Genomic DNA, 25211 nt, shown 5'->3' with positions numbered 1-25211 from the left:
TGCTACGAGATTTTGGTTACAGATTTGAATATTGGAACATGAAAATAGAACGCATAAAGAGTTTCTTTTTTAATCGATATGCTTGTAATAAACTTCTTCCACTCTCATTATAAAAAAAATGAAATCATCATCATCATCACCATGTTATCATGTGTATCAATCAAAATGTAAGCTAGACGTGTAATTATGCATGAAGGTGTAACATGAACTGAAATTTAATTCAGATTAAAACGAAAGTCGTTTTTTAGTAATTTACTTGAAAAGCACATACTTAATTGGGACCAATTTTTGGGGGTAATTTCATACTACCGTAATACGTAAGTTATTGTTTGAATCGGGCATGAATATTCTTTTGTAATTAGGATCTTTCTTGGAAATTATATGACACGTAGTAAACTCCATTGCGCAATACTAAAATTAGTTTTATGAAAAAATAGGATAACAGAAGCTTATCCCTGTCCCCGGGATTCTATATTACCTACTATGTCAATTGCCATTTTTTCATCACAATCATTAAAGTGTCACAAACAAAATTTTCCATTTATAGTAAACATTGCCTTAGTCACTATTTTTCCAGACATGAAAACAGTCCACAATCCATTGTTTTTAACCTATTTTATTCATATGAATAAGTAATGCTTATTCTTATTCGTCACGTACTCATAAATTAACAGAAGCCAATAAATAACACTAGGCCCAATAAATATGTCACATTTTCACGTTTAATTTCGTGGCAATAAGACGAAAATTACGATTTTTCGTACCATTAACTGCTGGTACACACGTAATAAAATAAAATTACCTACCACCACATTGACCTAGTAGGAACGACGAAAATAAACTGTTCAAATAAATGCTCTCAATTACGCTGAAAAAACATTGAAGATGTATGAACGTATTCAGTTAATATTGAAAGAAGATTCTGATACATCTATCTAAATTTAATTCTACCATGCAAATATAGAAGCACCTACTCGAAAGGTCAGTACAAAATTTTGTTTAGATAAAGCTAAAAAAAAGTGAACAAGTTATAATTTGTAATTATAAAAACCGATGTTCTGTAGTAAATAAAAGGACACTAAAAATCATAATATTATAATACATATATATTTCGATGCTCCTAATAAAAATCTATAAATAGTTTTTTTTTTATTTCATGATGTGCCTTTTACGGACACATTATAATAGATTAAATGAAGTTTGTTTTTTTACCGGTGACAGTTAAATAGGCAAAAAAATACCGCAATATGCAAATCGATTACCACTTTTAACCGATTTTACATCGATTAATATTAACCAAAGCCACATAGCGGTTAAGATATATGAACGAGTTTTAGTTCACAAAATACCACAACACAATGCATTGTACACAGGATGTGAGCTACATAACGTCGATGTCATGGCAAATAAACATTTTCCTGCGGTTTCACCCGAGTCATTCTATTGCAATGCTCTTAATGACCTCACTATAATACGCTCCAATTTGTTTGTGGGACAAACTGAACAATAGTTAAGTTTTTGTATCAGCGAATTTGAGAAAAATATTGTGTCTTTCGATACAATGTTCTTACAGCGCGTTCAAACGGGCGGATTTACTGCGCGTAGCAAAACACCTATATGTATACCTACGACTGAAACGTAAAAATCTGTCGCTCGGTTTTAAACGTCATTTTTGTTTTGGTAGTTGTCAACTGTTTTGTTTTTTGTTGTTTTTTTTTTGAGCCAATCGGTATTATAAAACCGAGTGTCATGTCGCCCAAAAAATGTTAAGTTTTAATTTTTTATATTATTTGAAATGTGAACGTATAATTTTGTGCTTAAGTAATTTTGGACTTAGAGACACGATGGTCCGCCTCTAACAGAGATTTAAATCGGCCTCGAAAGGATAAGCGATATAAATTGTAGGGCCTCGAGATAATAACACCAATATGTCGTTACTTTACATGAATCTAATGTTGTATAACCAAGAATTATGCCTCTGTGAACAGAACTCAGGCTTCTACGGATTTAATCATCATCAGCCCTTTTATGAGGCCTTTCCTCACACAGAAGAATTTATTGAAAGCTAATCAACACGCTTGCTCAAGGCAATTTCAGACTTTAAAGTCCTATTCAAGATATTTGCCGTAACCTTTACATAAATTTAATTTAATTCTTGGATTTAATAACTTCTTCAAAAATCTTAAAAATCCTAACAAGATGAGCATCGTGGGCAGAACACGAGTAACCTAATTTTTTTTTCTAAATAACAAACTTTTCCTCCAATTAATTTACGGTAATAAAATCAAATTAAAACGGTCTTCTCAAGAATTCGGTCTTGCATTTTAAGAAGACCCATTTCGTGGTATTTTGCACATACTTCTTTGCTAACAAATATAGGTATTAAATGCGAAAATAATTTCTTTCCCGCCCTCACGTTAAAAGAATTTAAAAAACCTCTGAGAAAGGGCTTCTTTTTAAAGTTGCAGTAAGGAGATCCCTCAGGATGCGGACGGAATCGTGGGAGAACTACTACTCGTTTATGAAACTAAATGTTTTTGAATGACTGTATACCTATTTCTCCTTCTTAGGAATGAAAGAATTCGAGTTAATATTTATATGACTTACGTATGAGTTTATTTTCTTTACAATACTCTCAGTTTATTCAACTGACTCCGAAAATAAATGTACCAAGGCTAATGCTAATCTATTGATAGATTCACGTTTTTGGGAACAAAGAATTTTAATTACACGAAACAGTGTGAAGGACAATTTAGAAGAGATTAAACGTTTCTTTTCCCTTCTGACCTCGTTTAGAATTATCTAAACTTGGTTGTATACTATGGTATTTTATACTACAGTCTATCACTACATAGTACAAAACAAGTCGCTTTTTCTGTCCCGTTGCACGCCTAAATCTTCAAAACTAGGCAACCAATTTTCATGCGGATTTTTTTAGTAGATAGAGTAATTGGAGAGTAAGGTTTATATATATCATAACATAAATTAAATATTAGGGAAATACTGTTATCCCGAAGCCGGAACGGGTCGCTAGTAGATATATAAATATTAGCTGTTTAAATCTATTTCACTCTTCACGCTTAGCAAATGGATAATAAAAATTGAGTTTGAAATTTAGGCTATTTTTAAGCCCATCTTAACTGCCGGATTGTTCGAAAGAGTTAGAATGTAATGTACTTGGCTCTGGTACACAAAGGGCACCAGAAGAAACATGGTGGTTTTTTTTTTCAGTAAAATACTGACATTTATTTACGCTGCAACTACTGATCAAGAAATGAATAAGTCAGATTACTTCAGGCCAGGGCTTGAATCAGGTGATAATTCTCCAAAAAAAAGCCTTAAAACAAAGTCACATTTTCAAACTAGGACCTTACTTCTGTTTTAATCCAAACGTTACTTTCAACCTACACAAGTTTGAAAATCCGAATTTTGTTAGGTCAGCAACTTAAAGTTCAAGTAAACGGCGTAAATTCACGAGGTTCAGTGATGGCAATGGGCGTACCACAAGGTTCTATATTAGGTCCGTTCCTCTTTTTAGTTTACATAAATGATTTGCCCTACTTATTTGATAATCAACCTAAAATGGTGTTGTTTGCCGATGACACTTCTCTTATTTTTAATATTGATCGACGTAGACGTACCTTAGACGACGTAAACAATTCCATTATCCAGGTTCAAAATTGGTTCAACGCAAATAACTTGGCTCTTAATGAAAAAAAAACAAAATGCATTCGATTTTCATTGCCAAATGTAAAAAGTAGTGAATGTGACATTATACTTAATAGTGAAAAACTAGAATTTATAAATCAAACAGTTTTCCTGGGAATCACTCTTGACAAAAAACTACAGTGGGGACCCCACATTACATCTCTTGTGGGTCGTCTTAGCTCGGCCGCCTATGCTATTAGAAAGATGAGGCAGCTAGCGGACGTAGAAACAGCTAGACTGGTATATTTTAGTTACTTCCACAGCATCATGTCGTACGGCATTCTGCTGTGGGGACGAGCTGCTGACATTGAATGCATATTTATCTTGCAAAAGCGAGCTGTCAGAGCTATGTACAACTTACGTAGTCGTGAATCTCTTAGGGAACTGTTTAAAAAAATTAATATCATGACCGTACCTTGCCAATTTATTTATGAAAATATCATGTATGTTAGGAAAAACTTACATTTGTTTGAAAAAATATGTGATAGACATAATTATAATACTAGAAATAAAAATAAGATAGCTATCCCGCAGTTTAGATTATCTAAAGTACATACATCTTTCATGGGATATTGTGTCAAATGTTATAATAAAATACCAGACAACATTCTGGAACTAAATGACATGCGGTTTAAAACTCATATAAAAGCCACACTTTGTAAGCAAGCATATTATAAATTAGAAGATTACATTCAAGATAAAATGCTTGGAAACATGCTGGTCCTGCTCCATAGGACATACTGACAATATCTAATTAATTAACAAATTAAAATTACACCAGCAAATAAAATTGTATTCATCTTTTGATTATTTGTTTGTAACTTTGTACCAAAATATAAACCAATTTGTAAATGTGAACACCATGTAGCATTTTAATTGTCACTTTATCCTCATTTGTCTTTGCGATTCTACATGATCTTCGCATGCTTTTACTGTATGTATCAATACATACAAATTGTAATACTATATTATTTTTAAAAAGAGTAACCATGGAGTTTCTTGCCCGTTCTTCTCCATAGGAAGCTACTTTTGGAATGGGCAACTAGAATCAAACTTAGTTATAATTTTGACGTTCATAAGTGCTTGTAAAGGCCTAAATGAAATAAATGATTTGACTTTGACTTTGACTTTGTCACAAATTGTGGTTTCCAGTAATATCCTATTTCAAAAAGCAAGCGGTCCGAAAATTAAGTTTTGTACAGAACTTAGTTACTTGGTTACACCCGGGGCGAGGTATCTTACATGAATACGTAATTATCTTTGTAAATAAGGCCATGTTCGGACGTAGTTTCTTCTTTATATATTAGTTCTCTCCATCTCCGACGTTGTAAGGATACAATTTTCAAGATACTAAACAAAATGAAAGCTTCAAAAAATCTTTATTTATTTATGAGTATATTTCTTGTTAATGTTATTATCTATTAATGGAAAAATAAGTCCATCTGTCGGGCTGTCTGTCATGACTAAATTCTAAGTTGAGCTCGATAATATAAATAAATATTCCTGAAAAAGATTTATCAGCCTTTCAAAAATAAATCTAGACCTCGTTTAAGCTTTACAAAATACACAGCTTTTTATTCTGAACCGCAGTGTAGAACAAATGATTTCCATTACAGAGGCGAACAGAAAACAAAGCCTGGTTTAAGTTACTAAGAAACTAATCTGTATCAGTATGTCCCACGCTTGGAGCATTCAACCTTCCGGAATCGTCACGCGAGAAAATGTCTGCTAAATTATGTGCTGGAAGCAAGGGAGTCACCCAAGCAAAGCAACAAATAGTTATGGCTCACTCATGCATTTTCGATACTTTACGCACACAGACAATAAACACACAAATAAAAAACTCTTATTCTGAAAAAAATACAAACACAAGCATAAACTTAACGTAGGTATGCATTGGCAATACAAGTATGTTCGGTGATCTCGTTCCTTTAGCACGGAGGAAGGCAAGGCAAGGCAATGACTTATCCATTTGGTTCAATGATCCGAGTTCCTACATGAAACTATTCGCTGAGACTAAATCTGGCCATTTATTTTAGTCGAGCCAGACTAAAAGTCTTATTTAGTTACTAACAGGTAAACATACTGTATATCATATTTTTGACTTATGTCTAAGATTAGTCTTAGTTTGTTCGTGCCTAGCTTATTTTTGTGTTTACGTGTTCTATTCCCTTTGGGACGAGTGAAATTTTTTGAAGAGTGATAACCGGCAGTGTACAGGTTACTGTACTTTATTAGTTTTTCCGAAACAATTAAGGTTGTGTACAAAATTATATTAGAAACTGCATTTCAAACTGAGGATGAGAAGATTCCTCAACGGGGCCCCTTGGGGGCTAAGCCTGCTATGACTACAGGGTTGTTCCAAGGAGTTACTGCGGTCCTCCTAGTACATGAAGTACTCCAGAAGGAACATGGCGTGTTTCAGACAGCACGTGTCTGCCAACCTGACGCGGCTATTTGATCATTTCCAAAAAAAAATGTATTACAAGATTCATTTAAGACCTAATATTTTCTCCTTTCTTATTACAAAGCTACACTACCATGCTCCATTACGTAGTTTTTTTCTCACATACAACTAAGAACTTAAACACATTTCCTTATTCATGAACGCACCCACACTAAGTAAAGGCGTATTTTCTTTTACGCCACTTGATTAATGTCGTGTTCGTACAACAACGCTGTAAATCTTAAGGAAAGTATTGCGATCGACTTGGAACATGTTTGAATGCTTTACACCGCCATGGGAGCGATTTACAAGACTGTGAACGACAATTTCGGTTGATAATATCGTTTGTTTTTTGTTCTTTTAGATTTGTTTTTTGTAGTAAAGATAAGGGTCTGTGTTTAACTGGTTTTAGTTTTTTTAATGTCAGCAGTTTCTGTTTTCTAGCTTTCTGCTATAGGTGGATATTTAATTGAATTTCTTATAGTTTATGTTATTCAACGCCACTGAATTCCCGACTCATGTCGAATTACTTACAAGAAAAGAAAAACTGCTGACAACAGTCGATCTCTAAAACTTAAGGGATTTTTTGTCGATGTAGGCTCAACTCTGGAACTTGGAGCAAAAACAAGGAACTAAGTACCCAAGAAGATACCTAATAATTTAGATATAACGTCAAAATTATTCAGTCACTGTATAATATTCCTATTTATTTTGCCGTGGATTGGCTAAATCGTTGTTTCCAAAACAAGGTTCGTGCATAAATTAAACTGCGCCCGAGTCCCGCATACTGCCAACTTTTAGTCGGCCGGTAGTTTGTTTGGGCTCTTGAATCAGTATGAAGATGAATGGTGCGCACATTATAAAGATCAGGTATTAAGCCGGTATCAGATCGACTGAAATCTTTGATTGGAAAAATTCTCTTTAAAGAAATTGGCAAGCATCATCAATTTTGACGATTGTAGGTACAATGGTCACCATACCGGACTGCCGAACTTATGGTCCCGAGTTCGATTCCCAGCACGATCAAAAATTGTGTTGAGCATAATTATAGGCTGTAATCTGGGTGTTATAATATATGCATTTATAAGAATATTTAGAATATACAAGTAGGTTAAGTTTATCAGTTGTGTTAGCACCCATAACACAAGTAGATATATAATATCAATTTAAAAAAACTGTTGGCCTACAGTTTAGTCTTCAGTCTGCGGGTTCTCTAAGTATAGAACGCGTTTATTATGGAAATTGACGAGCTGAGTAAAAACATTCGAGCTAGATATTTATTGGGAGCGTCGACTTTGATATCTATAAGGCCTACTTACCTAGTTTCTTTACTTGAAAGAAAGAGCTGTTTATTTTTATCGCTTTGTTGTGTGCTAGGGTTACGTTGTTTTAATTGAATTGGTAAAAAATTGTGTCAAACGTGACTATTTTTGTCTTACAGATTTTTGCTGACAAAATTGGAACATTACTGTTTTTCCGGCGAAAATTATTCTCAATAGGTACTGATGTTACAAAAATATATTTTAGGAGATACTAGAATTGTAGGAGTAGGTACCTATTTTTTTGTGGTCATTAATTTCCATTTGACTGACAATAAAAAAAAAAAAAAAAATGTTCATTGGCAAAAGTAACCTCACATTGCTAACATTGTCATTGAGCCACAAACTAAGCGCAGCTTGTATCTTGTGGCTCTAATATTATTGTAAAATTGTTATTAGAGTAAATCCTGAATATCAAATTATAACATCGAGTTATATCATACATTATTATCTGTATAACACTTGCGTACAAACCCAGTTACTGTTGATTTGATTTGTAACCCCTGATAAACAAAACACGTTACGTTTGTGTTGTATCAACAACCTTGTATTTACACCAAATATTCCTACCTCCATTCAATATTAAATTAATATACAAGGAAAATTATATAATAAATTAATGTTGAGGAAAATCCGGTAAATAGGAATAAGGATATGTCTTTGACGTAGTAATTTGTTTTAATATCACGATTGTGTGGTAGTAAAATGACGAAACTTTTTCTTTGTTGAAAGAACCAGCTAGTCGTAGTAACTGCTATCAAAAAATATGAACAGACTTGGCAAACTTAGTAACATAAATATGCAGCAGTATAAAATTCTTACCGTACATTTTCATTGCCAAATCTGCTTAAATAAAACGACACTTTTCCTAAAACTCTTCTAATTCGACTCTCACATTGCCAAAATGTGAACACATATCCGAAATTCTTTCAAAGTCAAAGTCAAATCATTTATTACATTTAGGCCTTTACAAGCACAAACGTCAAAAATATAACTAAGTTTGATTCTATTGCCCATTCCAAAAGTAGCTTCCTATGGAGAAGAACGGGCAAGAAACTTCATTTTTTAATATGGTACCCACTATTATAGCTTCTTTTACAAGTAATAATTTTCTTAACTATAATGTTAGAACCTAAAAAACACATAATAAAATGAATTTATCAAGTCGTTCAATTCTCAAAACCAGTTTCCGTATAGATATTTCCACTGGATTTCGTGTCAGTTTCAGACCAAATCCGACCGTCCCGAATTTGTGACATTATGTAAGAAAACACTGTTTCTATTTATATCAGAACTATCCAATGTTATGTAAAGAACTTACATTGTGAACATCGTTTCACGTAGAAATTGTATCGCGTGGTTTATAGATAATCCTCCGTGATACTGAGAAATAGATGTTTGTAAGTTATAAGTATCTACAAATAATGGTTCCATGTAAGTTTGAAGCCTGGTTTCAAAATGTGATGTTAAGCTTGATTGGTTGACGAAACTTTCTATCCTGATTTAACAATACCTACCTTATTATAATAATTTATTTATTGCAAGTATGTAACAAAGACATTTCATCATCATCATCAGTTTTACGATTTGAGATTTACAATGGCAAACAATTATAACTTTTGTTCCGTTCCAGTGATATTAGCTCACTAGTATCCTATTACTCTATAACATTTAACATCGTCTGCCTAGCCTTTTCCTTACTATGGGGGATCAGCTTCTGGGTATAGCTGAGTACCTAATTACCAGTGTTTAACAAGAAGGAATTGTAATGGCGTCTTAAGCAAGAGTCGAGATGCGACAATATTTCATAGTCAAATGATTTTCATTAATATTTCACCCTAACTAACATAAGGGTATCATCATCTATAAAATTTATTACAACACTTTACCATTATTATAGAAGTTATATAGGCCAATAAAATACAAGAAGACATAGTAAATAAAGTACTCGTAGTCAGAACAGGCTTTCAGTAATTCAGTCGTAAAAACTTTGTCACATTTCATGAAACTTTTGTGATAAGAACTTAGTTTAATGTAGTTAGTTAGATTGTTAATTATCTGTTCAATATGTCAGCACGTTTTAAAATTTCTAGTTGGTAAATAGAAAATGATTTAATGAATTGGAATTGTTTACCAAGTTGTCTGCTTTTTGAATTCGAATTGAAGAATTATTTTCTTCAAATTCCAAACATATTTGAAATTTTCTTTTACTAACCCATGTTTTAAAAAGATTTTGGTGGCCTTAGCAAGTCGATCAAGCAAGTCAACGATTTATTTCGTCACTAAAATACTAGCACCAAATTATACAATATAATATATGTTACACGAAGTTGTTGCCTATAATAGAATTTCTACTAAGTATCTAGTCACTAGGTAGAGGTAGGATATCTATTTCTAAGTTCAACACCTACCTAGCTTCACCTACAAATAGTTTCCTAATCTTAATTTATAAGCACTTCCAATCAGATTACTATTCGAAAGTCAAACAGACTTAAGTAAAGATTCAAACTTATATAGATGTAAAGTTTCTGGTTTGTTACTTAGCAAAAGATACACAATGTATACCATAGTTATCATCTTACAAATTAAGTTTGTCTCCCTATATATAGTGATCTCTCAAAACAATGCTTTCGCACGTACCTATATTAGAGAATCTTATAAGTTAATCTAACCTACTTTAGCTAAAATCCATGAAATATTAGTGATTTATATTTTATGAGTGAGTTTCATCATTTAACTATAACGATAACCAAATCATAACCAGCCGTGTATTGGTTAAGCTACGCTCATTGGTTAAATCGGCAATTCGACAACTGAAAATGGTTATGTTATCGTTATAGTTGAATGATATGAGTACCTAATTGTTGTTTTAATATTTTTATCATACTGTCTTAAACGGTCTTTCATAAGATGATATACAAGAAGAATTAAAAAAAAAATACTCGTTGGGACATCATTCTAAAAATAAAGTTTAGCAAAAAACTCGGTCCTTTTGCATCCATTACTGAAGTAATTTGCCCACAATCACAGCAGAGCCAGCTTGCGAGAGATTGCACAAAAACTAATCTAAAGATTCCGTCGCTGTGATACAATGTTCCAAGAAATAACATTTAGTTTCACACAAAACTGAGCAATAATACGATCCAATCAACTAAGAAAACTCTATTTTAAGAGTGTCTTGAACAAGGTTAAATAATACAACCTTTTTTGATACGCGTCCTTTTTAGACATAGGTAAGTCGAAGTTCAAATTTGGAATAAAAAAAAACGATGACACATTTTTGATATGTAGTTTTCTTTCAAAAATAGAACACAAAACGATGACATATCTTTGACATGTAGCTTTAATTTCAAAATCGAACATGTTTTCTTTTCATTCGTAGAAAGTAAAACCGATTAAAATGATAATCTACTGCAAGCGAATCAGAATATATCTTCAAAGATTACTGAGATTAATTATTAACATCTGCTAGTTTATCTCGCGTTATTAATAGGCAATGCAAAAATGGTGACTGCCAATGTCTAGCATGGCTGAATGTTGCACACGTAGATACAAAGTAGTCTACGAAGATATTTAATCATACTGTATCATATGGTATCTTATTGCAAATAATAGAAATTATTGGCTGTGTGATTTTCTGAAGAGGTCGTAAAAGCAGGACTTAAAATTGTTATAATAAGGTCATTATATCTCTTATTTATTGACGAATGTAAACTTACGTTAATGCATGAAAACAGCGTTAATGTGTTTATAAGTAGGTACGCCATATAAGACCATTATTACAAAATAAATAAATAACATCTATTCTATTAAGGACGCAGATTTACTATATTGAACACACAATTTGTAAACCAACCCGCAATGAGCAAGTGTGGTGATTAACACTCAATCCTTCTCTGTGTCAGAAGAGACCTAGCCTAGCAAAGGGACAATAAAAAGGCTGATAACAATGATAAAGAATTTGTAACCAAATAAAAATATACTCAAAAAACTCTGATTTTCTTTCTTTACCCATACGATGATGTTTCATACAATACAATAAGTGTTCAAAGACATCTAACCTATTTCTGGTTGCACCTCATTGTGTATTCCACAACGATCTTGTACTGGCTGGTATTCATACAGAGGAATTTTACTGTCGTTGAAAAATCCAATTTGTCGTTTTATATATATCTGAGATCAGTTCTCTGTGGAATATTTTAAAATGGTGCTGTAAGTTGTTCAATGGTTATGGTATGTTTATTACTTTATTAGACTTGTAAGAAGGTTTGGAAATTTTTATGGTTGTACTATAAATAGATTTTATATTATTCTTGTTGCAAGTGAAGGCACATTAAAATTCCTCATACACTTCAGTTGTAAATAGATAATAATCTAGAAGCTGTTTTTAGACAATAATAATTCTGCGCTGAAATATTTTTAATTATGGCTCATGATCATTTTAGCAAAATGTTTATTTTTGGTATGCAACACTAATTTGTTAGGTAAGGGTACGTCCTGTGTTCTTATATGAGAACTTTAAGAGAGATTCTGAGATTCGTCTGTTTATTTATATGAAAACTGAGAACATAAAATCAATACCATTTTGGCTCTATTCATACAAGACAATATCGGTTACACAAACAATATGGCTACACAAAACAGTGACACTGTCCCTATATTTTGCAGTCATAATATAACATGGAGAACGAAATGACTAGCGGAGGTGCCATAACGGAAAATTGCCTAAGAAAGTAGCGCGCCAAAATGCGGGTGAGTGGGGGACGAGGAAGATTACTGTTTTCACCATTACACGCCTTCTTTGGACCCGACCATTTTTCATATTGCCAAAAATCGTTGACAGTTATCTCAAAGAACCAGAACGCATCGTTAGTTCACTCGTTACTGATCGTTTTAGTCATGCCCACCGTACGAATTTGATCTTGAAGAAGGCGCCTGACCTACCGGCATTACGGCATCTCCGCTCGTCTTACCTTACTCCATGCACTGTCCCTACATTTTGCAGTCATAATGTAACATGTTCGGTAGCACTCGTGTATTTTCGGTAACACTCGGCTTTCTGACTTGAATAACAATTGAAGTCTTGCGCTGCACGCACGATTTGATCCAATTTTGAATGTGGAAACAGAAGATCCGAGTGTAATATTAGCAAAATGTCCTTTTTTTTTAGAATTCCTCTATTGAGGCACGTTTAAACCCTTTAAACTTTTGTAGAGAGAAATATAAAAATATCTGAGTTATATTCAACGAGAAAATTATCTGTCGTCAACTAATTAATCTAACTGCTATAGGAATATTATTTCATTCAAAACACTTAAAAGGTACTTCAAGTCTCGCCACCGTATTTTAATTACTATCCGCAACATTTTCTCCCCTATTTCAATTTCGAGATTTCACGAGCATACATGCCACATTCCTACCAAGGAACTTACTCAACAGATATACAGACATACCTACATAAATGAGACTTAGCGACCCAGAACGCCGGATTATATAGCGCCGAAATATCACTCACGAAATTAGTAGGATTCTCCTAACATCAGCTAAACTTAATTCATAATTTGTATTTCTGTGGTGGTGTAAATTGAGATACGGATGAAGAGTAGACGGTTTATAGCATTGGCAACTTATAAAGTTTCCGCATAATAAAAACTTTTTGGATGATGTCCTCCATGGCCGATTAACGGCTACTGCGGCTGTTCTCATGTAAGGAGATTAGCCAAATGCACAGGTCATATTATAGAGCACAAGCATTTGCGCAGACACAGGTGCACTCACTGTTTCTTTACTCTCATAACCCGATGGGACGGCAATCCGACACGACCGGCGAGAGATCAGGCGCAGGACCGACATTGATGCTCGGGTGTATCAATCACCAACTTTTAGGCTTCGGGCTGCTTTGTGATAAAGCGATTTCAGCCCGTCTCGGGAATCGAACCCGAGACCTCGTGCTTAGCAACCGCACTTGCGACAGCTAGACCAACGAGGCAGTTGAATAAAAACTTTTTGGATAAATACTGTTCCTTTGTATTTATTTCTGCTCACTGCAATATATAGGTATATCAAACCCCTCTTAGCTTGCTATAAATCGGCTTTTGCGCCTGTTATAGATGTTTTATCATATAAAGCATTGGAGCCATTCTTGTATGCATAAATTACTTGCACATTGCCTTCGAATGCGTGAGTTTGAAAGTGCTCAGTATTAGCCGAGTGGCAGAGTCATACTAAGACCATGCACATACATTTACAGGCACAAGTTGACTCACCCGCTTTCGTACAACAAAATATCTATACTTAGCCTCTTCTCTATTCATTCATCATCATCTTCCTGCCCTTATCACAATTTTATTAGGGATCGGCGCAACATGTTTTCTGCTTCTATAATCTTCTATCTGCCGTCATCTCGCAAATTACATTTTCATACCATATCGAATTTAACGCAATCCATAAATCGTTTCTTTGGTCGTCCTCTGCCCCTACATCTGTCCAAGTTCATGCTCAAAACCTTCCTCACAACATGACTCTACTCTATTCTGACAACTTATAATTCCAACCTTCTCAAATAACAGACATTCAAAATTCAAAAAGGAATTCAATTAATGAAATATCAAACGTTAGCCCTTCATCACTGTCAGCATTAGAGATCAAGTCGTTTATACAAAGCGAATACCTCTAGAACAAATATTGCACTGGGAAATTAATTAATGGGTATCATTAATCAATGTTCAATATCTATGAATAATAACGTCGAAGCTTTCTTCTGATTAACTGAACATTTCCGAGTGATTATTGAGATTCTTGGTGCGAGCTTAAAATATTATTTCATCGAACATTATGGTGAATCAGGTACCATAGGCTTTGCGTAACACCGAAAATTATGGTGATTCTCGAACTTGGATCTTTGTCTCAGACATCCAAACCCATAAAAGGTCTACCTACCCAGTAACATTACTATTTTTTTATTTTTTATTAACATTAAATAATTCTTATCCACACTAAAATATAAAGAAAAAATAATATGATTTTTTTATTCAACTGAATGAGGTAGTCTCAAGAAAGAAGTATTAGTCCGATTGTATCAGGATCCACTAAGTAGTTGAATAACAGCAGGCGGAAGCTAGTTTTACCTGTATCAAGCAAAATCTATGAAAGATCAATCAAAATAGCTACAATTTAAAAGGCTGTAACTGTCTACGTATACCTACCTAAATAATATTCTCAGCTTAACTTACCATCGTAAACTTTTTGATACCTTTTCACGAACCAAACGGGAGCAATGACGTCACAATTCACGAGTCGTACCAAGTTTCAGACTAACTGACAGTTAGGCAAAATATAATGGACTTAGTTTTCGCCAGTTCTTTATCTGTCGGGCATCTAAGTTATTATTTGTTAAGTTTGTTTTTTGATGTTGATACTTATTTGAAAACTAGATTTTGTTCGCATCTCGATAGAAGACCTACGCCTTGTATCCGGAAAAATAGGTTATTTCTGTCTTCAAACTACCATCTAAGTATGTGCAGGCCAATTTTATCTTAATCGACTTAGCAGATGTAGAGTTAAAAGGCAACACTCAGCCTAAAAGTAAGGATATAAGTAAATCAGTGTTAAGAAATAAAAATATTAAGTTGCTTGAAACTGTGAATTATTTCAGGAACGTTTTCAAATACCTTTCGAGTTATACGGATAAAGTCCCTCCAATTTTTTTTACGCGCAGCAGTTAAAGCCAAATTATTTAAAGAAGAACTTAAGTTAAACATAAACTAACTTAATTTAAAGTAAAAGCTTAGCAAAACTAAAACCTTTTACTGCTTCATTTTAAAGCTATCCCTCACTTTGTAATATACTTTATCATGTGGATTATTTAAATCATTATTTGATGAAACCAGTAGGTAATCTTCTATGTCCTAAAACAATGGAATATTTTTTCTTCATGATAGGTATATCCCAAAAAGTAACTGGTCTTGTCATTGATAAATTTCTTTAGGGGCTAAATAAAGAGGACCGAGGGTGAAGAATAGTAAATTTTTTGCTTTATTATCAGAATTTTAGATAATTTTACATACGTAGTAGGTACGAATATTGTTATCCTATTTTTGGCAAAGCCGGGTAAAGTATTGACGATCACAAGAATGAGTGTTTTAATTGATATTTTCTTAAATTAATCTCGCATTTTAATTTATTTTATTTTCTACTTACCAAAATCACGTATTAACAAACTTTTTGAAGAACGCCATTTTGCTCTCAGTAACTATAATAACATTATGATTACACACTCTTTTAACACATATACAGTACATACCTACAGTATCATACTTTTATAACCTCATAAACAATATCAGGCACTTATGACCTACAACACCCAGCCATATTAATATAATCACTCTCCATAAACAACGCAAATCTACCACAAAAATGGCCTTTCCTTGCCTTTTATTACCCACACTAGTTATTCCCAAATACTTGGCCCTATCTACCTCTACATATACCATCATTTGCCAGACCTCCCGATCATCTCAGATATGTTGAGATCAGTTAGGTGGATATTGGCTTACTGCCTATCTAACTCTCTTTACTAAGTTTTCTTAGTAAGAATGGTTGTCCAGCATTCTGACTATCCGTAACAAATAACAGAGGCGTGCCAATGACAGTCGGGACTAAAATATGAGTCTTCTTTAACACAGGGGAACTCGTCATGACATACTTACCCAGAGACATTTAATGATTACTTAAGTCACTTCTTAGTGACAGATTCTCATAGAAAATCTGCACTGCACTGCACTCAGACACATCAAATGTCTCTGAGTGTGTCCAATAGTCACCAATCCGAACCGAAAGCGCCAAGCGTTACTTAACCTGTAATCGGTCAACCTCGGTCATTTATCTACGACCTCCTCTAAAATACTCGTACCTATATATTCACTAAGATATAGGTACTATATATATGTCGGAGACTGTCAATAGTACGGACACTAAACGTCACGCAAGCGCGCCCTCTGGTGGCGTTTCCGGTGAAACAACATTTTGGCGCGCTTGGCAGAGTAGTGGTGGTCGGCGTGGCGTCCGCGGAGCTCAGTCTTGGTCGAGTCGTCGTGCTGCGCACATCTCGATACTGCCTTTCGTTACGTGTAGTGTACCTAGTGTTATTGCCTAGTGTTGTAGTACTGTTGTAGATCCATATTGTAAAGTGTGTAAAGTGTCTTTTGAAATTAAAGTGTAAAGGTTCTTCTAACCTAACAGACAGACATGTGTTGCTGGGGAGTTTGTTCCGCCACTTCTTCTCCCCAAGCCAAAACACATAGGAAGTGGCGAAGGGCGGGCGTTTTGGGGGCTGTCTTTTGTTCTGACTAATTTGAATAAACGTTTGACTTTTGAGTTCGTTTGAATTTTGAGTTTCTTTGAGTTATCTCTTTGCTTCATTACCCTAACTGATGTCGGACGATAGTGCCATCCTGATGTTCGCCTCCGACATCAGAAGTGGGATGTAATCCGAATGCCCACATGTGTTAAGAATTCGCCATGCGAAGATAAAATTCTGCCCATTGACAAAAAAAAATGTAACGTCGATAATTTGAAATGGAGTTTGTAGTAGAAGAATTATTAAGAATTTCAGCAAAGGTACAAGTATGGTAACCACGGTTATGGTAATGGTATCGTTTTCCATTGCTACATGTCAAGCTAGTTATCGAGGGTATGCTAGAAAATTAACCGAATCTGTCTTTTTTTCATGTTTCAACAATGACGGTGGTTATTGTGCAATCTGGCGACAAAATTACTGCGGAGCATCCCAGCTGCCAGGAGCCTGATGTGTCATCGTAAGGTCGGAGTGTTGGTGCTCGTGCATCTACGTGGCTTCACGTCCGCGAAAGCCTTGCTGTACTGCGCGCCATAGCGATGTGCGCATCGTCATGCGCGTTGAGGTGTTGAGTGGAAACCCGGTGAGACCGATCCATTTTTGCTTTATTTTGAGGTTATTTGTCTTACGACATTTATAAACTTGAGAGACAGTTTCAGTCTCGTTGATTGCGCTACCACTGCGCTTATTAATTGATGGAATCGTAGATAATCAGAAACCTAGGTTCACAGGTTTGATCCCAGAGTTTAAAATTATTAGTTACCTGATCTCATCAATATCCTAAAGTTAGAATATTTCAGTTTCTGCGTCATTTGATTGAATTGTGCATCAGACGATAGATTTTTGGTAAAGTGTTACGTTCACCAACTCTGTAATTTCGTTGCGCTAAGTTGTACCAATGATGGAGACCGGGGTGACTTGGAAAAGACCCGTTGGCCTGTGTGATGGCATCGGGGTGACCAAGAAGAGACCTGTGTAAAGTCTGCGGTACTGTTGTTTTTATTGTGTTAAGCTGTACCTATGATGGGTATCGGGGTGACCTGGAAGAGACTCGTTGGCCTGTGTGACGGCATCGGGGTGACCAGGAAGAGACCCGTATACATCTGTGGTACAGTTGGTGTCATGTCACTGTGGTTGTGGTTGTGGCCCCTAGGAGGCCAGGATGGGCTGAGAGCTCGGCTAAGGGACACGACGGTTTTGTGAAGCCTATCGAGTAGGAGGCGTTGATGTGAATGACAACCGTAGCTGTAATGATTTTGTAATTTACAAGTTCGGTCTGACTAGCAATTCGATCTTTCTTTGATTTCGTGCTTAGAATTTAATGTAACTAGTTTCTTCATTTAAATGGTGATTGCTATTCTTAAAACCCATAACATGTGTTTAGGTCTTACCATCGAGAAGGTTTGTTGCTGACCCATATGTTGTCAATATTTGATGCCTAAGCACTTTCCATTTCTGACTTAACAGATAACATCTAAGGTGAACCGAGCCTGGAGAACAGGACGAGGTCCACTAGTCAAGCGGCGGGCGAGGTGCGCTGCAGTTGCTGTTTGGAGCGTCATCCTCCCCCGGATTTGTCGTGGAGGCCGTATGAGTTGCGGCAGGCCAGGACATCGCATGTCATCGCACAAGGTGAAAGCATTCTATTGCATTGAAAATGTTTAGATTGATCAGACAAACTTGACAATGACTGGCCTGTGTGGCAGCTAGGAGCCTGTGTGGCAGCTAGGAGCCTGTGTGGCAACTAGGAGCCTGTGTGGCAGCTAGGAGCCTGTGTGGCAGCTAGGAGCCTGTGTGGCAGTTAGGAGCCTGTGTGGCAGCTAGGAGCCTGTGTGGCAGCTAGGAGCCTGTGTGGCAGTTGGTAGCCTGTGTGGCATTCAAGTATGAGCGATATTAATAAGCCTGTGTGGCGTAATTATGACCCTATGTGGTTCTGTGGTTCAGATGGATCTGTGTGACTTTTGTTCAGTGTGCTACATAGTGGTCAGGAGTGGCCGAGGTTGTACTGTGCATACTGTGCTGTGTTTGTGTTGTTGCAGATTAACCCACGAGGACGTGGGTCTACGCAGGATGGCCGTGTCGGAGACTGTCAATAGTACGGACACTAAACGTCACGCAAGCGCGCCCTCTGGTGGCGTTTCCGGTGAAACAACATTTTGGCGCGCTTGGCAGAGTAGTGGTGGTCGGCGTGGCGTCCGCGGAGCTCAGTCTTGGTCGAGTCGTCGTGCTGCGCACATCTCGATACTGCCTTTCGTTACGTGTAGTGTACCTAGTGTTATTGCCTAGTGTTGTAGTACTGTTGTAGATCCATATTGTAAAGTGTGTAAAGTGTCTTTTGAAATTAAAGTGTAAAGGTTCTTCTAACCTAACAGACAGACATGTGTTGCTGGGGAGTTTGTTCCGCCACTTCTTCTCCCCAAGCCAAAACACATAGGAAGTGGCGAAGGGCGGGCGTTTTGGGGGCTGTCTTTTGTTCTGACTAATTTGAATAAACGTTTGACTTTTGAGTTCGTTTGAATTTTGAGTTTCTTTGAGTTATCTCTTTGCTTCATTACCCTAACTGATGTCGGACGATAGTGCCATCCTGATGTTCGCCTCCGACATATACTAAACACAGCTTAATCCACACTTCAGTAAGTACTACTTAGCCCAGTTTAACCCTACATTTTAATTCAAAGTTACGACTCTTTCGCAACAACCAAGCTAAGACTACGTTACGATTAGTGCACCTTTGTTGTAGACTGGGCGACTGGGCGTACATAAGATTATGGAAATTTCCCTCTAATTGCAGACGCGAACGTTCTACCTATAATTTTGTTTAATAAAACTAGTGTTTAATTGTAGTTTTAGGACTTTATTCTGAGATATATAAAGTGAGAATAGTGTAGGGTAAATATCGTACCTAACCATTTTATATGTATTCTGTGAAGTACTCCGAATTGTTATAATTTTGCAACAAAAGAAGAAAATACATAGAAAGAACCAAAATAAGCCAAAATTTTCATAATGAATGCACAACCACAGTCTTCTTACATATTAAGTAATTCACAAACCTACATAAGACTTGGACTCATTCCCAATTTCTTAAAATTTAGTTTTCAAAATAACACACGAGAAAAATTTTCTGAAGTAGGAAAATCTTTTTTAATTCAACATTTCTTCACCGACAACGGTAGTTTATGTACAACTGTTTTTAATATGTCAATATATTAAACAAAAAATGGCTATTCCATTCCAAAGAAACATAAAGAAACTACACTTGCTACATCTTTTACCCTAAACACAGTCAGATCACCACTCCATTGTATCACACTTTAACTGGTCTCAATGCCAAGTCGGTAACGTATATCTTAATTAAACAAGCACTGAACCAAGGTTCAAGGCTCCCTACGTACTTTCAGTAAAGCAGCTTACACAAATTGAATTTGTTAGAACAAATCCCCGCCAAGTGAGATGAATAAAGACAATGATTGGGGTAAAAAAGGATAGTATCTGGTCTAATATTATGAATGTGAATGTAAGTTATTGTTACTGTAAAATGGCTAAATTGATTAGAGTGAAATTTGGCATGGAAATTTTTTTCATCTTGGAGACAAGTGTAGACTATATAATTTATCTTCGGTTGCGGGAAATAGTTTTTAGGATAAATGCGGATTAAAACATGGCAGACAGCTATCGTAGTTTATTTAGGAAAATTAACCACGCGTATGAAGAGACGATCAAAATTGGTGAATATTTTTAAATGGACTTTGCATGGAATAAAAGGATTTTTTTTATTTATGAAGTTACGAACAAAAGCTAACTGAAGTGAGAAAGAGCATTTTGTACGCAATGAACGTTGAACGTTTTCACGACGAATTAAACCGAATCAAAAGCTTCTTCATTCAAGATATTCTAATGAATTTGAAGAGTTTTCAAAGTTTAACGGAGAACATAAAGGAGGTACTTCAAAACTTTTTGAAAATAGAAGATCTTAATACTGAAGGATGTGTTCCAGTTGGAATTAATATTGTAAACGTTTATATCTTCACTTTCTGTACTTATTATTTTGTATCAAATAATGTTATTTACAAATACGGTGGATTTATAAACTATTGTTCATTCACATCCTTTATAACTTTATTATAAAGGTAATTACTAGACTAGTTCAAAATGGATACAATTAAAACAATCTTAAAAAATATAACTGAATCAGAATAGGATACAGTTCTAAAACGGTTTCGTCATTAAAATTATAAGTCTCGAAAATCATAATCAGTAAGGAAAAACAATATTTCTATTAATTATAGTCTAACACAAGTGTCACTACAAGGTTAAGATAAAACTTTAACTTGCAGATCAAAGATCCCATCAGAAACAAGTCACAAACCTTCTAAATAAAGTAAGTAAACAATTCAGAAAATAATCTCAAAGCAATTTAAAATACATTTAGTTTATCTCGATCAGCAGATAGACACTCATTTATCAGGAGTTGATTCAGCCAGCCAGACGGGGTTGTGTTCTGTCTAAATCACGGAGAAAGTTATGAGTTGAAAAGAGCGGAGATGCCATCATGCAGGTAGGTCGGGTGCCCTCTTCTATGTCAAATTCGTACAGTGGGCATGACCAAAACAATCAGTTATAAGTACACTAACTAGCCGTTCAGGTTCTTTGAGACATCTGTCAATGAAAAATGGTCTGGTCCAAAGAAGGCGAGTAAGCACAGACTATTATTATAATACTTACTACGCAATAAGGATGAAAACAGTAACGTTCCTTGTCCCTCACACCCGCATTTTGGCGCGCTACTTGAGATTTTCCGTTATGGCACCTCCGCTAGTCATTTTGTTCTCCATGACCTAAATGTATTCAAGTTTATACTCTCCCTGGTGGATAAGTTGATACTTTATCTATTATGTTGGGTTATTACAATTTATGGTATGTAGTGCTTTGATTAATTCAATTAAAATTCACTGATAGGATACTGGTTAATGCTAACCTAAAAGTGAAACTCAACAGTTTTTGAATGTCAAAAAATTCTTCAGATTTTAATTCAGTATTTTTCAAATTATTGCTTGTACCTACAGTGTAACACGTCGTTTTCTAAGAAAAAAAACCGATCTCAAACGTCGGTTAGATTTCAGCAGTAGGTAAACTGATGAATATTTCTGTGCTAACTTCCCATATAAAACCATTCATCTTTTATTATCTAAATGACTTTTCCCTACAAACTACTTTCCCATGTAATTCAGACTAAGAACATCCAACAAATATATCTACTAAATAGAAATATAATTCTGTCAATGGCAAAAATACGAGGCAATTACGTGAAATTGCCACAAAATATAAGAAAAGTTCAGTCGCAAATCTGGCGTAATCCTCTTTTGAGACGCGACATTTTTTTTATTATATAATACAAAGCTTGTTCATTCAGCTCCGGATATTGTGCTTCTAAAGAGTTCTTTTGCGATAAATCATTAGGTATTTGTGTGACTTTCATTTTTGCCAGGTCAATGTCATTTTGTTTGTACCTTTACTTTATTTTGTCACTTTTTAAATTAAGCTAGATGGTCACCACGTGTATAAATCAGGGAAGGACCAAATAAAAGTCCTGAAAGTGATACTCTCTCTTTATCTGAGCCATAGACAAATAATTATTGTCTTTTCAAATTCGGCACAAAAATACGTTTAAAAACTTAACGCATGTTCCATATTCAAACGCGTTATAGCTTTGATATCGAATACGGCACACGACAAAATATTTCACCTCCGTTTCGAAATTCGAAATCCAATTCGTTCGGCGATAGTTTTTTTTTTCTTTTTTTTTTTTTAAACGAGTTCTGCAACGTTCAAACGAATTGATATCTGCGTCAAACCTATTTGGTATGGACGTGTGAACTGACAAGGTTGTTTGGGTAGCAAAACAATTGTATCCATTATCCATTTAGACAGATCTATCTGAATGCGTAGTCTTTATCTATTCGAACTGACAGTTTTATTCATGTTCTAATAGATTTGGTTTTTGTGTTTGTGAATATTTATCAGCATCTGTTCTTATTTTTTATTAAATCCTCCGTTTTTCTTCCTGATTCACTCCCTGCCTTATGAACGATCCCTCCTGCTCATATTCACATGGCAATCAAATTATAGCATTATATCATGAAATATATTTTTCCCATTCTCAATGTACTTGTCAAAATGTCTAAAAATAAGGATATTTAAGAAGTTTTCAGAGCAGAAAACAAGTTTTGCAGTAAGTTTGTAGAATTCTAGCGAAGTTTGTCTGACGTCATAGATAGATGCTCGCCAAGTAAGTTCTCTTTTTCCAGCAGACTGATTCCTACGTGAACTTTGTTTTTTTTACACTTCCTATAACTTTAACTATACTAACTTAAAATCATTAACTACCTAATATAAGTCAAAGTTATTTCCGGACATCTTAATATGTTCCATTCATACACGAAATCTTATTTACCCTTTTCCCACAACGTATACAAACCCCAAAGACTCAGCTTCACATTTAAACATAACATAAATACTCATATTTATTTGAGCTGTTGCGTTACTTGACAGGGAGGCAACTTTTCATCAGATGTACACTATAACATAGAAAATATTTCTTATACATAGTTTCCTTAGTATTGTGCCAAGAAACAGAATAGCTTTATCAAACCAAATAAATAATGAAAGTTATTCGTGGTACAAAATCCTGCCAATTTTAGGAGGCACACACAATCCGACAAAAACCCCGAAGGGAAATACTATGTTGACGTTTCATTTAATTTAGTTGTTTTGGCGTATCAGATTTTGGCTACGAATTCAGATTCTGTTTCTAGGGGGACTGAGCTTAGTCTTTAACTAAACATTCAAACTTTGTGGGTTCTAGTATTTTGTAGAAGCTACACTCCACAGATCTACTGATAAGAAAGATTATTGCAATAAGCTTCCATGTCACTTCAAAAAAAAAACATTTAAAAATCTCATTAACATCTTTAAACCCATCTTCAAAGCTTCGACTTTGAATTCATGACAGGACAAAAAGGTTTTGTCATTTGCAAAAACAATGGTAACAAACGGTGCATGAGTCCCCTCGTCAATCGACATTATCTTCATCATTATTTACTTTCTTCCCACAAAGAATCACACGGAGGAAATTAGAAGGATTTAAGGGGTCCCCCAAGGTCCTTTCTGCCAAACTACTGAACTTTTTCCTTTTCTCAAACACTAACATTTGTTTTGCCTTTCTGTTTGGACAGCACAGGTGACGGGAATTGGACCGTTTGGGATATAAAAGTGCTAACAAACTTATTTGCTTTCAAGGGATTCAATTAGAAGTCCTTTGAGTATGTCTCAACTTTGTCCAAATATTTAATAACCATGCTAAAGTAACTCCACTGGTATTCACAACAAAAAGTTTATACCAATTTAATTTCGACTTCCAAAGGTTCGCAAACCGCCCAGAAATAAAGTTTGAATTCGATTACATAGAAAATCTCCCTTCAATTAATCTGACCCGAAATACCAATACTTCCGCAAAAAGTTTGGAACGGGAGTTGTTAAAGCAATTGAAGAGTCGTTTGCGAATCACTAATCTGAAGCCGATACTGAGGGGTAATACATCAAAGTGCTAAACCACACCTGGGTAACCAAGGGCGCATTAATTTAAATCCTCGCGGATAAATTTTGATAAATTAGATCACTTTCTCAAATACCAATTGAATCGCTGTCCAATTGATTGATTGCATTCGACTTATTTTGCGATACACGAAAAAATGTACCTCCACTCTTCGTAAATAAAGTCTAATTTACAAAGGCAAGGTTCTGGGGTGAGGTGAGAACACCTGTGTTGTGATGAAGGAGCCATTTTATAGGTTATTCAGGAGTCATAGTGTCGGGGAAAGTTTAGCAGTTTATCTTTGTAGTTGTTGGAAAATTGCTTCGAGCTTTACGAGAACATGTTAACTAAGACTATCAAGTTGATTTAGGTCCAGTTACTGAGTTCGGACTTTTTATTCTACTTTGTACTAAGAATATTTTGTTTTAATGTTTTAGTTTTTGGAAGGTTTCTTAACTAAGTCTACTTTTTATAGCTAAGTAAATTTTATCTTTGAAATAATATAGAAAAATTGTTTTTTTTTTTTTGTAAGCCGACCCTAACATAGGGAAAAGGGCTCGGAGGATGATGATGTTTTTTTTTTGCTGCTACTAAAAGTAACTTTTTAACCAAGAGGTGTGAAAAGAAACTAACTGAGGAATTTTAATGAAACTTTGCATACTTACAGGTATCATGCCTTGCATAAGCACAATACGTCTAATGATTTTTATCAGTACCTAGATGCTATATAATTGAGAAAGTAGGTACTTACATTTCGGCATATCTTTGTTACATTTAGTTTGATATTTA

At 35.1% G+C, this 25211-nt stretch overlaps 1 protein-coding gene and 1 long non-coding RNA gene across 2 annotated transcripts in view; both read left to right on the top strand.

Annotated features, from left to right (window-relative positions):
• The window catches only part of LOC110380985 (cardioacceleratory peptide receptor), a 52156-nt gene that overhangs the window by 5174 nt on the left and 21771 nt on the right, over nucleotides 1-25211 (top strand). The window lies entirely within an intron of this gene.
• Nucleotides 16407-19346, top strand: LOC135116849 (uncharacterized). Its single transcript, XR_010276421.1, has 2 exons — nucleotides 16407-17443; nucleotides 18296-19346. It is a non-coding gene; the product is annotated as an uncharacterized LOC135116849 (long non-coding RNA).

The sequence above is a fragment of the Helicoverpa armigera genome, chromosome 4 (genome assembly GCF_030705265.1).
Source record: "Helicoverpa armigera isolate CAAS_96S chromosome 4, ASM3070526v1, whole genome shotgun sequence".
Classification (NCBI taxonomy): Eukaryota; Metazoa; Arthropoda; class Insecta; order Lepidoptera; family Noctuidae; genus Helicoverpa; species Helicoverpa armigera.
The sequence above is the reverse complement of the archived record's forward strand: the minus strand, read 5'-3'. Positions and strand labels throughout refer to the sequence as shown.